Consider the following 11295-nt stretch of genomic DNA (forward strand, 5'->3'; position numbering starts at 1 on the left):
CTCTAAGCGAGAAGAATAAATGAAGGGAAATTGAAATTTTTACCCTCATTGTAATCTGTGTATATATAATTATTACTCATTCTAAAATTTAAACAAATATACCATAATAATAATCTACTTTTCTAAAATACCCCTGATGCGAACTTTGACGATTTGACACAGGACCCAACACTCAAGAAGTTATTTTCCCAGGATTGAATCGGTTTCATCACATAATTAACCCTGACCCAATGCCTATAATTGACACGAACCAAAATTATAAAAAACCCTTGACCCAATGATTATGGATAATCATGAACCAAAAATATAAAAACAATGACCCGATGTCTATAATTGACATGAACCAAAGGTATGAGTTGACGCCACACTCTAGAATAGAAAAGAAGGAGAGTGATAAGTCATATTTGAATGCCCAAAAGAAAATATTTTTGTTAAATTCATGAGTTCTCAAAAGAACCAAGAAAAAGATCTCATAATTTTATTAAGCCATTGTGTATCCTCTATCCCAAAGTTACATTATTATTTATATCCCTAGTCTGAATAGGATAATAATAAACATAATCTTTAGGATAATAACAATCTCAATCTAAATAAGATAATAATAATCTTAAATAATAATCCTAATTCAATTATAATTCCTAAAGAAAATAAAACAAAGACTCCTAAAACAAATAAAACACCTAAACAACTAGAAAACTAGAAATACTAGGAAATTGAACTTCAATTGAATTCCCTTGCTTTCTTCACATGAATTTTTGCCTAATTAAGCTTCCATTTCATATTTTGTCAAGTAAAACGTCACCAAGGATGTGCCATATCATTTTCTATGTGTTTGATGCTCTCCACGTCATCTTTGATTGCCACATCATGCTTCTTACCTTTAGCTTATGTCTTCAATGTTTTCAGTGTTATACAGCCTACCACACTCTTGTTATAGTTTTTCATTATTAGATCACATGTTCTTGGTCTTCCATGGATCACATCATTCCCCCTCTCTTTAAAATGATTTGTCCTCAAATCATCACTTTTAGTAGAACTTTTATTTTGGCATGATAACATGATTGTAACCTGCAAAATATGTTAGAAAGGATCTTACACACTCCTTCACATGTTTCACTCCAAAAATAAATAAATAAATGTCACTCAATCACTCGTGTTGGCACACTTTAAATTTGTTTTTGTAATTTTGTTTATTTCCTTTTTTTTTCTTTTTTTATTTCATTTTTCCCATTTTTTCTAATTTAGGGTCGAGCTCTACTACCAAACTGATGCGAACCTCATAAATAAACTATGAGACCCTACATACAAGTAAGGAAGATAGGGACCTAGAAAAGTTAAATTAGATTAACAATATATTTATTTCGTTTTTTTCTTTTTTTTTTCATTTATTTCGTTTTTTTTTTTCGTTTTTTGGATCAATCAAGAAGACAATTAGACATCCACACAACCTAGAATTTGACTATTCCAAGGTTAATCCAAATTCAAGAATTTGATGGAAACAAGGACACTAAAAACACAATCAAGAATTTAAGAATTTGATAGAAACAAGGACACCAAAAGACAATCAAGAATTCAAGAATTTGACGGAAACAAGGACACCAAAACACAATTAAAAAAATGAAAACGAAATTACCAAGAGAACGAAATCACGACTAATCAAGAAGAGAATTCCTACTCGAAAACACAAGAAAGATAGATACGGAACCTGATTTGACTCGGCTCTGATACCAACTGATGCGAACCTTCACGATTTGACACAAGACCCAACACTCAAGAAGATATTTTCCCAGGATTGAATCGGTTTCGTCACGTAATTAATCTTGACCCAATGCCTATAATTGACACGAACCAAAATTATAAAAAACCTTTGACCCAATGATTATGGATAATCATGAACCAAAAGTATAAAACAATGACCCGATGTCTATAATTGACATGAACCAAAGGTATGAGTTGACGCCACACTCTAGAATAGAAAAGAAGGAGAGTGATAAGTCATATTTGAATGCCCAAAAGAAAATATTTTTGATAAATTCATGAGTTCTCAAAAGAACCAAGAAAAAGATCTCATAATTTTATTAAGTCATTGTGTATCCTCTATCCCAAAGTTACATTATTATTTATAGCCCTAGTCTGAATAGGATAATAATAAACATAATCTTTAGGATAATAACAATCTCAATCTAAATAAGATAATAATAATCTTAAATAATAATCCTAATTCAATTATAATTCCTAAAGAAAATAAAACAAAGACTCCTAAAACAAATAAAACACCTAAACAACTAGAAAATTAGAAATACTAGGAAATTGAACTTCAATTGAATTCCCTTGCTTTCTTTACATGAATTTTTACCTAATTAATCTTCCATTTCATATTTTGTCTAGTAAAACATCACCAAGGATGTGCCATATCATTTTCTATGTGTTTGATGCTCTCCACGTCATCTTTGATTGCCACATCATGCTTCTTACCTTTAGCTTATGTCTTCAATGTTTTCAGTGTTATGCAGTCTACCACACTCTTGTCATAGTTTTTCATTATTAGATCACATGTTCTTGGTCTTTCATGGATCACATCAACCCCTCCTTCTATATTCTCTCTATTTTTCTCTGTAATTTTTTTTTCTCTTCTTCCTTATCTTTCATATGATAAAAAAATCATGTAGAAAATAAAATAAGTGCTTTAAAAACAAAAGAAGAAAGGAAAAAACTGAAAAAAGAAATAGATTTCAGATTAAGAATTTTTTACTGAAAAAAAAAAGTTAAAAAGGTTGGCGCCAACCCTTTTATTATATTATATTTTAATTATAATATAATTATATAATATAATATAATAATTATAATTATATTATATTATATAATTATATATAATATATAATATAATATAATATAATATATTATATTATATAATTATATTATAATTAAAATATAATTATATTATATAATATATAATATTATATAATATAATATAATTATATTATATTATATTATAAAACGCCAACCCTTCGCCTGTTTTAAATGTTGAGGGTTGGCGTTGACACCAACTCTTGGCGTTAACATCACGCCAACCCTCAAAAATTAAAAAAGGGTTGGTTACGCCAACCCTTTTTATTTTAAAGGACAACCTTTTTAATTGAAGGGTTGTTGTACGCCAACCCTTTTTAAATTTTTTTTTTCAGTTTTTTTTTTCAATTAAATGTCATTCTTATTCTGAAATCTGAAATCTACAGAATAAGGTTCCATAGGTTCGCCAACCATTTTTTTTTTCCAGTTTTTTAACACAATATTATATTATATTATGTTATATTATAATTATATTATATTTATAATTATAATATAATTATATATAATTAATATATTATATTATAATTAATATATAATATAATAAAAATGGTTGGCGTCAACACCAACCCTTTTGTTCCGCCAACCTTTTTAACTTTTTTTTTTCAGTAAAGAATTCTTAATCTGAAATTTGTTTCCTTTTTCAGTTTTTTCCTTTCTTCTTTTGTTTTTGAAGCACTTATTCTATTTTCTACATGATTCTTTTATCACTTGAAAGATGAGGAAGAAGAGAGAAAAAGTTACAGAGAAAAAGAAAGAGAATGTAGAAGGAGGGGTATTTTGGAAAAATAGATTACTGTTGTGGTATATTTGTTTAAGCTTTAGAATGAGTAGTGTTTATGTATACACGGATTACAATGAGGGTAAAAATTTCAATTTCCCATAAATGAATGGATAGGAATATCGTATGTTCATTGCCCTAGGGCCACCCTCGCATTATTTTTGCATCACTTGTTTGTCATCCTATACAACTATTTACTACTTTGCCACTGGAACAAGGTAACAACTTAAGTCAAGGGATTATATAAATTAAACCAAATTTTACTAAATTGACTATGTCGCACTTCTAAGTATAACCATTTTTTAAAATCTTTTACCCTCCCTCACTACAGTAACCTAAGTACACATAGCTAGATTAACTTACTTTAATGTATGCAAATTAGATGGTTTTATGCAAGTAACTGTTTCCTCTTCTTCATCTGAAATATATAACAACTTTCAATTTTATCATTTAAAGAACCTCGATTAATCTAAGATAACAAAATATATATTAAGAAAAACTCAAAATTAATGGATTAACTACTCTAAATTTAAACTTAAATGGGACTCCTAAATACATTCTTTTCCAAACCAAATTTTTCACTATTCCAATCAATATTTTGATTTTAATTTTATGGAATCAACTAATTAATACTAAAATTTATCAATAATTCAAAATGACAGAAAATAAAATCTGAAATTATAAGAGATAGAGAGAAAGTTAAAGAGAAAATAGAGTAAAAGCTTGACTTTACTATCCTATAGTTGACTAATTAATTTAATTAATATCCCAAAATACTATTTGCTTGTGTTGATCATACATTTGATTTAGAGTAGCAACCAAAGGGTCCATATGTTATTTACAAATAGGGTATTGCCTCAAGTTCTTGAGCTTGTGGCTAATTATACAAATTCCATTAAAGTATTAGAATCAATAAAATTTAATGCAAATATCTGTCACCATTTATTATATGTAATTTAGAGCTTTGCATTGAATATATTCTAGTAGCAATGATTAAAAAATGATAAGATTCATAAAGATTAAGACACCGAATGCTTAACATAGTTTGACCCGATGGTCAAAATACTTACATCGACAATGTAGCTATTAGCTTATTTGTATCTTTTAGTAAGTATACAATGAAGAATACATACTCTCGATGTTTGTATTTAAGTCTATGTCAGTTCATCTCTTTCCCTGTGTCGGGATATGTCCTTTTTATCTATTAAATGTTCTTTCATGTTTGAAAGATTATGGAGGAGAAATAGCATTTAAACAAGGAGAATAAAGGGATTCCTAATTAAAACAAGATTATAATATCTTATTCATATTCAAATTTAATTAAAAAAGTGAATATTCATAAAATTAGAAGCATCCTATATAGGAAGTTGAAGATAGCTTTCTATTTCTGTTATGAGTTTGAAATAGGAAAATATTTGTAGAAGCTTCTAAAAAGATTATTTGCTAAGCAAAAGACATATATAATGAAAACTAATTTAACGGGAAACATTTCTAATAAAAACTATCATGAGAAACATGTTTTAATGGTTGCTCATAAAATTTAAACTATAGATCACACCTCACACATATACAACAAGTATCTTAGGTCCTCATTTGTTTTATGACGTTAGGTTGCACTAATGTACTATAGATCTCTAGTTTCCCATATGCCCTGCAAGATTAGTTCCAAAACATGACTACACCTTAAATTTGGGAAAACATGCATAACAATCTATTCTCTTGAAAAACTATGTTAGGATATGCATTCATGAAAACTATGTGCACGCACTCGAACAACTGAAGCATATAAATCATGCTCATATCTTGCCTTAACCTTTAAACTTATGTCATATTAATGCCCTAACTTATGTTCATGTTCTTGGCATGGTTTGGTACTACTGTGCACCTCATGCATCCTTTAAACTTATAGGACATCACTGTTAAGGGATGAATATAATACATGAATGTCCATTCAACTTTACTTTGTTGTATGTTTGTAAGCTTTGAGTGAACCAATGTGCACTTCTTCTTTTTGTGAATGATTCCTTCACTATTGGTCTTTCATAATTATGATTTCATGCACGATTGTACATTTCCTTGAACGCTTGTTCACATCCTATGTCAAGAATGTCTTCCTCTCTTATGTTCATGTCCATAGTTTGCTATATAGGAATTATCATCATTTCAAATTCAAGAACATTACACTTTTCTACACAATCATTCATCATGTCTAGTCTTATATGTCATGAATGATTGTATGTGTCATTCATATGACCATCTGTTGTTCTTTAGTGGCTTAACCCTAATTGACAAACAATCTTGAAATTCATATGCACAATCATTTGTGTGCATACAAACCCTAAGTAACAGGTCTCTGTTATATTTTATGTCATACTTGTAACACCTACAAGTAAATCCAAGGGCATTTCAGTCTTTTTCTTGTTTGAAACTGAGCTAATTAATATTTTTCAGAAGGATACACACTCATATATGGGGGTATGCACCATTATGTATCATTAACAAATTTGAATTTATTTGATAAGATAAGAATCGCGACAAGATAGGAGGTTACCTTAGTTATGTGATGTGACACACATTCGTGTAGAGTCTACAAGCGTCTATGTATTGTGTCTGGCGAGCAAAAATAAAAATGTGTTTCACCTAATTCTTTCATATTTTTCTCACCTCTAAACATACCCAAATGAGATAGCAGTGAGAGGAGAGTCTTACAACTGCTAAAAAAAGTCACTGCTCACTGGAAATCACTATAGCCACTAGAAGAATTGCTTATACATTGGAAGACAAGTAAGTTGGTCCTTCCCTTCACTAAATTAAACATGATCTAATTAAGCTTAGCATGTAAATTAAAAGACATTGATTCTTGATTGATTTTGATGCCTTGATAATCCTTTTATACTTGTTTATGTGTATGTGATGATGGATTACTTTGAAAATTTATAAGATCATGAAGTTTAAATTTTGTTTAAAAATTTGTGATTAATATTACTGTTAATCTATAGGATTCATTATTGTGTGTGTTGAATTGATTTAAGAATGTTTAAGGTGCTTAGAAACGTCCAATGAACTTGATATGTGATAGTATCGCCGAAGGCCAATTAGAAAAGTAGAGAATTTGTGACTTTTTATGATTTTTGGATCGTGACACACGGTCGTGTATGGCCTCATACACACTCGTGTTTTAGTATAAAAAGGAAATTCTATAATTTTCATGTGCTAGTTCTGAGGAAAGTCATACATGACTGTGTAATATGTGACACATGCCTACGTGTGATTTTCCAAAAGTGGACATTGCATTTAAAAAGAGGCACACACCAATGCAGCTAGTTAAAAGACTATTTTACTATTAGTTCAAGCATAATGAAGGGAAACAAAGAAGAAGAGGAAAAATAGGAAACTTTACTAAAAAAACAAGTTGGATAAGACTAGACAATGTGCTCGACTAAGTAGAAGACAACATAACACCTCGATTAGGTCAAATCCTGGTTGGAAATTAAAAAAATTAAGGAAAGTGATTCACATTCAATTAGCCATCAATTGTGTACATAAATGGTAAGACTAGTGAAAGCAATAGTGTTGGATAGCCATGAGATGCATCATGCAGTTGGCACCAAGGTGTATAGCCACTCAATTTATTCAAGTCTGCATGGTAAGGATTATGGGTTCTTCGATATTTCCTCACGTGGTTAGTGAAATGCATCACATATATACCTAAGGTAAGAGTCATCCTAGGATAGTTTAAACATCAGTTTTGATTAGCTTATATGATAAGGAATTAGACTGCTATCAAATTACTTTTCAGCGTGACTAAGATGTCTTAGATAGCTAGCCCAATAGGTTGTATGACATGTGTGCAAGGCATGACAAATAGTGAAACACAAAGTGTCTTATGTTTTCACTAGGGTATCAATTATGTCGATTTCAAATTAGGCACTAGTAATCTTGGTAGATGGTCTATGTTAAGGCACGAAAGTCTCGAGTTATAACCACATTCAGATTCACAAATGGAATGTTAGGTTTACCAATTTTATGAATATTCATAGTGTCGAGAGGTCACCAACTTACTGAATGTTTTCACTCACGGGTTTCTTTTTTATTCTTTTACTGGTAGAGATAAGTTATGGGGCATGCGAGAGTGCCGATGAGCATATGCATAAGGGTGAGGGGCATAACTATCTTTTTTTATTTCTTTCCTTTATGCATGAGGAATATTTAGTCATATTTTGAGATTTATTTATCTGCAATAATTTTAGATTGAGTTTGTAGACTTTTCATGCATTTATGAATTATTAATAAATGAAATATTTCAATATCTTCTTATCACATTTTTTGCACATTTAAGAATCAAGATCATGCATTAAATTACAAAGTTTTAAATTTAGTAATCCAGTTGTGCATGTCTCTCTAGATCATATTTCAAGTTGGGATATTTCTTTAGAAAGGTGTTACATTTATGGTATCAAAACATGATCTTGATACCCAAAAGGTGTTAAGTTCATAAGTTTCTAAAAGAATAAAATAAAGTTAAGTAAGAAAAAGTAGCACCCCATGCAATGTTGACCGTTCCCGTATGCCTATTATTGTAAGTATGATAAACCTGCATTGAGTTAGATGTTATATATGTCTTAATCAAGATTTTATTTCAAGATAAAGAGATCTAAGAGATTGATTAAGGATGCCTTAAAGGTTACCAACCAAGAGATGAGCTAAGTTAAAGCTTAAAGATAGGCATCCAATGCGCCAATTGTGTTATTATTAGATAGTGAGACTATTCAATAAATAGTTAAAAGTATTCTAAGATAGAATAGAAAGACATCTAAAAGTTTTGGATACCTAGTTCATGCCCTATAGATTCTTGAGCAACCTCTAGTTACGAAGATTCTACCCCAGTTGAACAGAATTAAGATAATGGGTGGCAACAGAGGTTAGGCTCACTCTATCTATAGTTCGACAGGCAAACATTAGCCTCTTTACCTAAGAGGCAGTGCAATATCATATGGGTTACCAGCTAAGGAGTGGCTGGAAGTTATTAAGGATGTCATGAGGATTTACACCATGAAAACTGTAGATAAGATTTAGTATGTTAGCCTTTTACTTAAGGATGATGCAAACGTAGGGTGGTAAATGCTATGTGGAACTTGCTGAGTATTAGAGATGACTTAGGCTAACTTCAGATAGGCTTTTGAAAGGGAGTATCTATCTGTAGATATCATGTATGTGAAGGCCTAAAAGTTTCTTCATATAAAGTAGAGTAATATATCAGTTAAGAAGTTCTTTACAAAGTTGAACTTTTTAGCCAAGTATGCTCTAGGAGTAACCAGCTCAAACCAAGGGAAGCTAGAGATTTTTCTTAGTGGACTCAAATAAGATATTGTTAAGGATGTTATGATAAGAGATAATCCTCCCAGATCTTTATCAGAGGCCTTTGGAAGAATATTGAGGTTAGAGGCCATAAAGCATAAGATGGCTCGAGACAGGGGAATACCAGATAAGCCAGTGCCAATAGTATTAAGGTAAGTGCCCCACAGAACTAATTGAATTTGGCATTTATGGATGTAATTTTATATTAATAATTAATAAAGGATTTATTGTTATTTAATTTATATGTTTTTTATTTATATGATCATAAGAGTAACATGCCTTTGTGATGGTAGAATTATGATAAGGGGATGAGACAATTGATCGTGAGAATCCTATTTAAATATTTAATGGCTATTCTAGAAATGTCCATAATCCTAATATTACAATAAGCAAGTGTATGTGTAATGATAATATGATTATCATAGTGTTTAGTGACCCTAGTAAAAATGGCGACGGTTCTCACCTGTCGAAGCTATTGTAAAGAGCTTGGTGTAACACATGGTACATATTGAAAATGTGTTCATCAGATTAACCCGACAGAAGATATCTCTATAGATGGTTACTATAATGTTTATAGAATAAATCTTCTGAACATTGTAGGTACATGTGATCTTTTGATCTGAGATTGCTAGACCGTCTTATGTAAGGATTGATATAGTTTGACACTATCTAATATGCCATCATAATTGAGGCAATTATAAAGGTAGTAATTGACCATATCATGAGATACATAAAGACTATGGTTGATCAATAAAGGATTCGTCACTCTTAAACACAAAAGAAGATATCTTATATGAGAATATTAAAAGAAATCTATATGACTGCTTAAATCTATGGCCATAATGGGATAAAGTTGTAGCCTGATCCATGTTAGTCATTGATGTATATCAATTCATAACAAGGAACTATGGAGATGGACATTTTTCTATGTTTCAGCCTTGAGAGTTATTGATTGACAAAAAGATTGAATTACACCTAATTATGATGTTGTAAAAGTTTAAGAGATGTCCGCTGACACTCTGTCATCCATGAGACCATGATGCTTTGCTAGAGGCCAATCTTGGTTTGTGTCTAAATTCAATATGAATTTAAACACTACTAGTTTGATAGAGAGTTTATAGGTTACATGTGCATAGGGGTTAATTCGAAAATAGAGGCAATAATTATTTGGTGATAATCTAGTTGACCACGCTTTGACCAAGGAACACTTGTTGTGCATGGTGTTGGGTGGCACCACACAAAATTATAGTAAATATGGCACAACTAGACAAAAGATTGTCCAACTGTGCAAAGCTTAAAGCCATACGAAGCAGTACACTTATAGTGCCACTTATGCATGGCTTGATGCATATCAGGTAGCACACTTGTATGCCACTTGTGCAAATCATGAAACATGTCGGTTATGCATGTTTACATGCCAGCTATGAATGTGTGTTGAGGGTGTCACGTTTGGATGAAATCATTGTTATACTAGGCACATATTTAAAGTGTGGGTTAACATTAAATTAAAAAGATCGAACACATACATAATTGAAACCCTAGTCACAAGTTTTTTGTTTTTCTCTCTATATTCTCGTGAACACACATAATCCAATAACAAAGCCCTAGCAACCTTCTTCTTGGATTGCCTCTTACATATTCATACTCTGCATGGATACTAAGACATCATCTCTCAAAGGTTGGATAACATTCAATCTCAAGCCATGTGAAAATATAGAGGAGCCACTAACGCAAGTATAAACCTAAAACATTCTATTAGTGCTTTGCATAATTCATAAATATATGTTCTAAAACGGATATCCTACTTAAGGTTTTTAGACTTTTTTTATTTTTAAAATTTTAAATTTTGTTGTGCTACCAGTTATTGGCACCTTGAAAACTCTACAGTGGTATCAAAGACAGTGGTTAGCATATTTTCATGAAAATATGTACCTGTTGTTTGTTTTGATTAATGTTATATGTTAATTGCATATACTTAGATTAATCTAGACTAAAATTGGTAAATATAATTTGCAATTATGTTATTGTACGATTTATTGAGTCTTATGCACAACATAAACTGTGTTAAATTATTGAGTGATGGTATCTAAATTTTTGTTTGAGTTTTGTTGATATTTGTAGGTTAAATTTTGGTTGAAAGTCATAGGTTTGGTGTCGTTGCATGAAATCACTTTTAAAAGCTATTGATTAGATGATTTAAACGTTACCATCGATGTTAATATGATTTATATGTTGTATTCTCTCACCCCAATGATTGGCTTGTTGAGAATAGGAGTTTTCTGGATTTTTCATCATTGGAAAACCTAAAAACC

The 11295-nt window shown here is 30.8% G+C and overlaps 1 long non-coding RNA gene across 1 annotated transcript; it reads right to left on the bottom strand.

Annotated features, from left to right (window-relative positions):
* Nucleotides 1–703: 703 nt before the first annotated feature.
* LOC123203679 lies at nucleotides 704–1768 on the bottom strand. Its single transcript, XR_006499335.1, has 2 exons — nucleotides 1706–1768; nucleotides 704–1068 (listed from the first exon to the last, which is right to left on the bottom strand). It is a non-coding gene; the product is annotated as an uncharacterized LOC123203679 (long non-coding RNA).
* Between the last annotated feature and the right edge of the window lie 9527 nt (nucleotides 1769–11295).

The sequence above is a fragment of the Mangifera indica genome, chromosome 19 (assembly GCF_011075055.1).
Source record: "Mangifera indica cultivar Alphonso chromosome 19, CATAS_Mindica_2.1, whole genome shotgun sequence".
Lineage (NCBI taxonomy): Eukaryota > Viridiplantae > Streptophyta > Magnoliopsida > Sapindales > Anacardiaceae > Mangifera > Mangifera indica.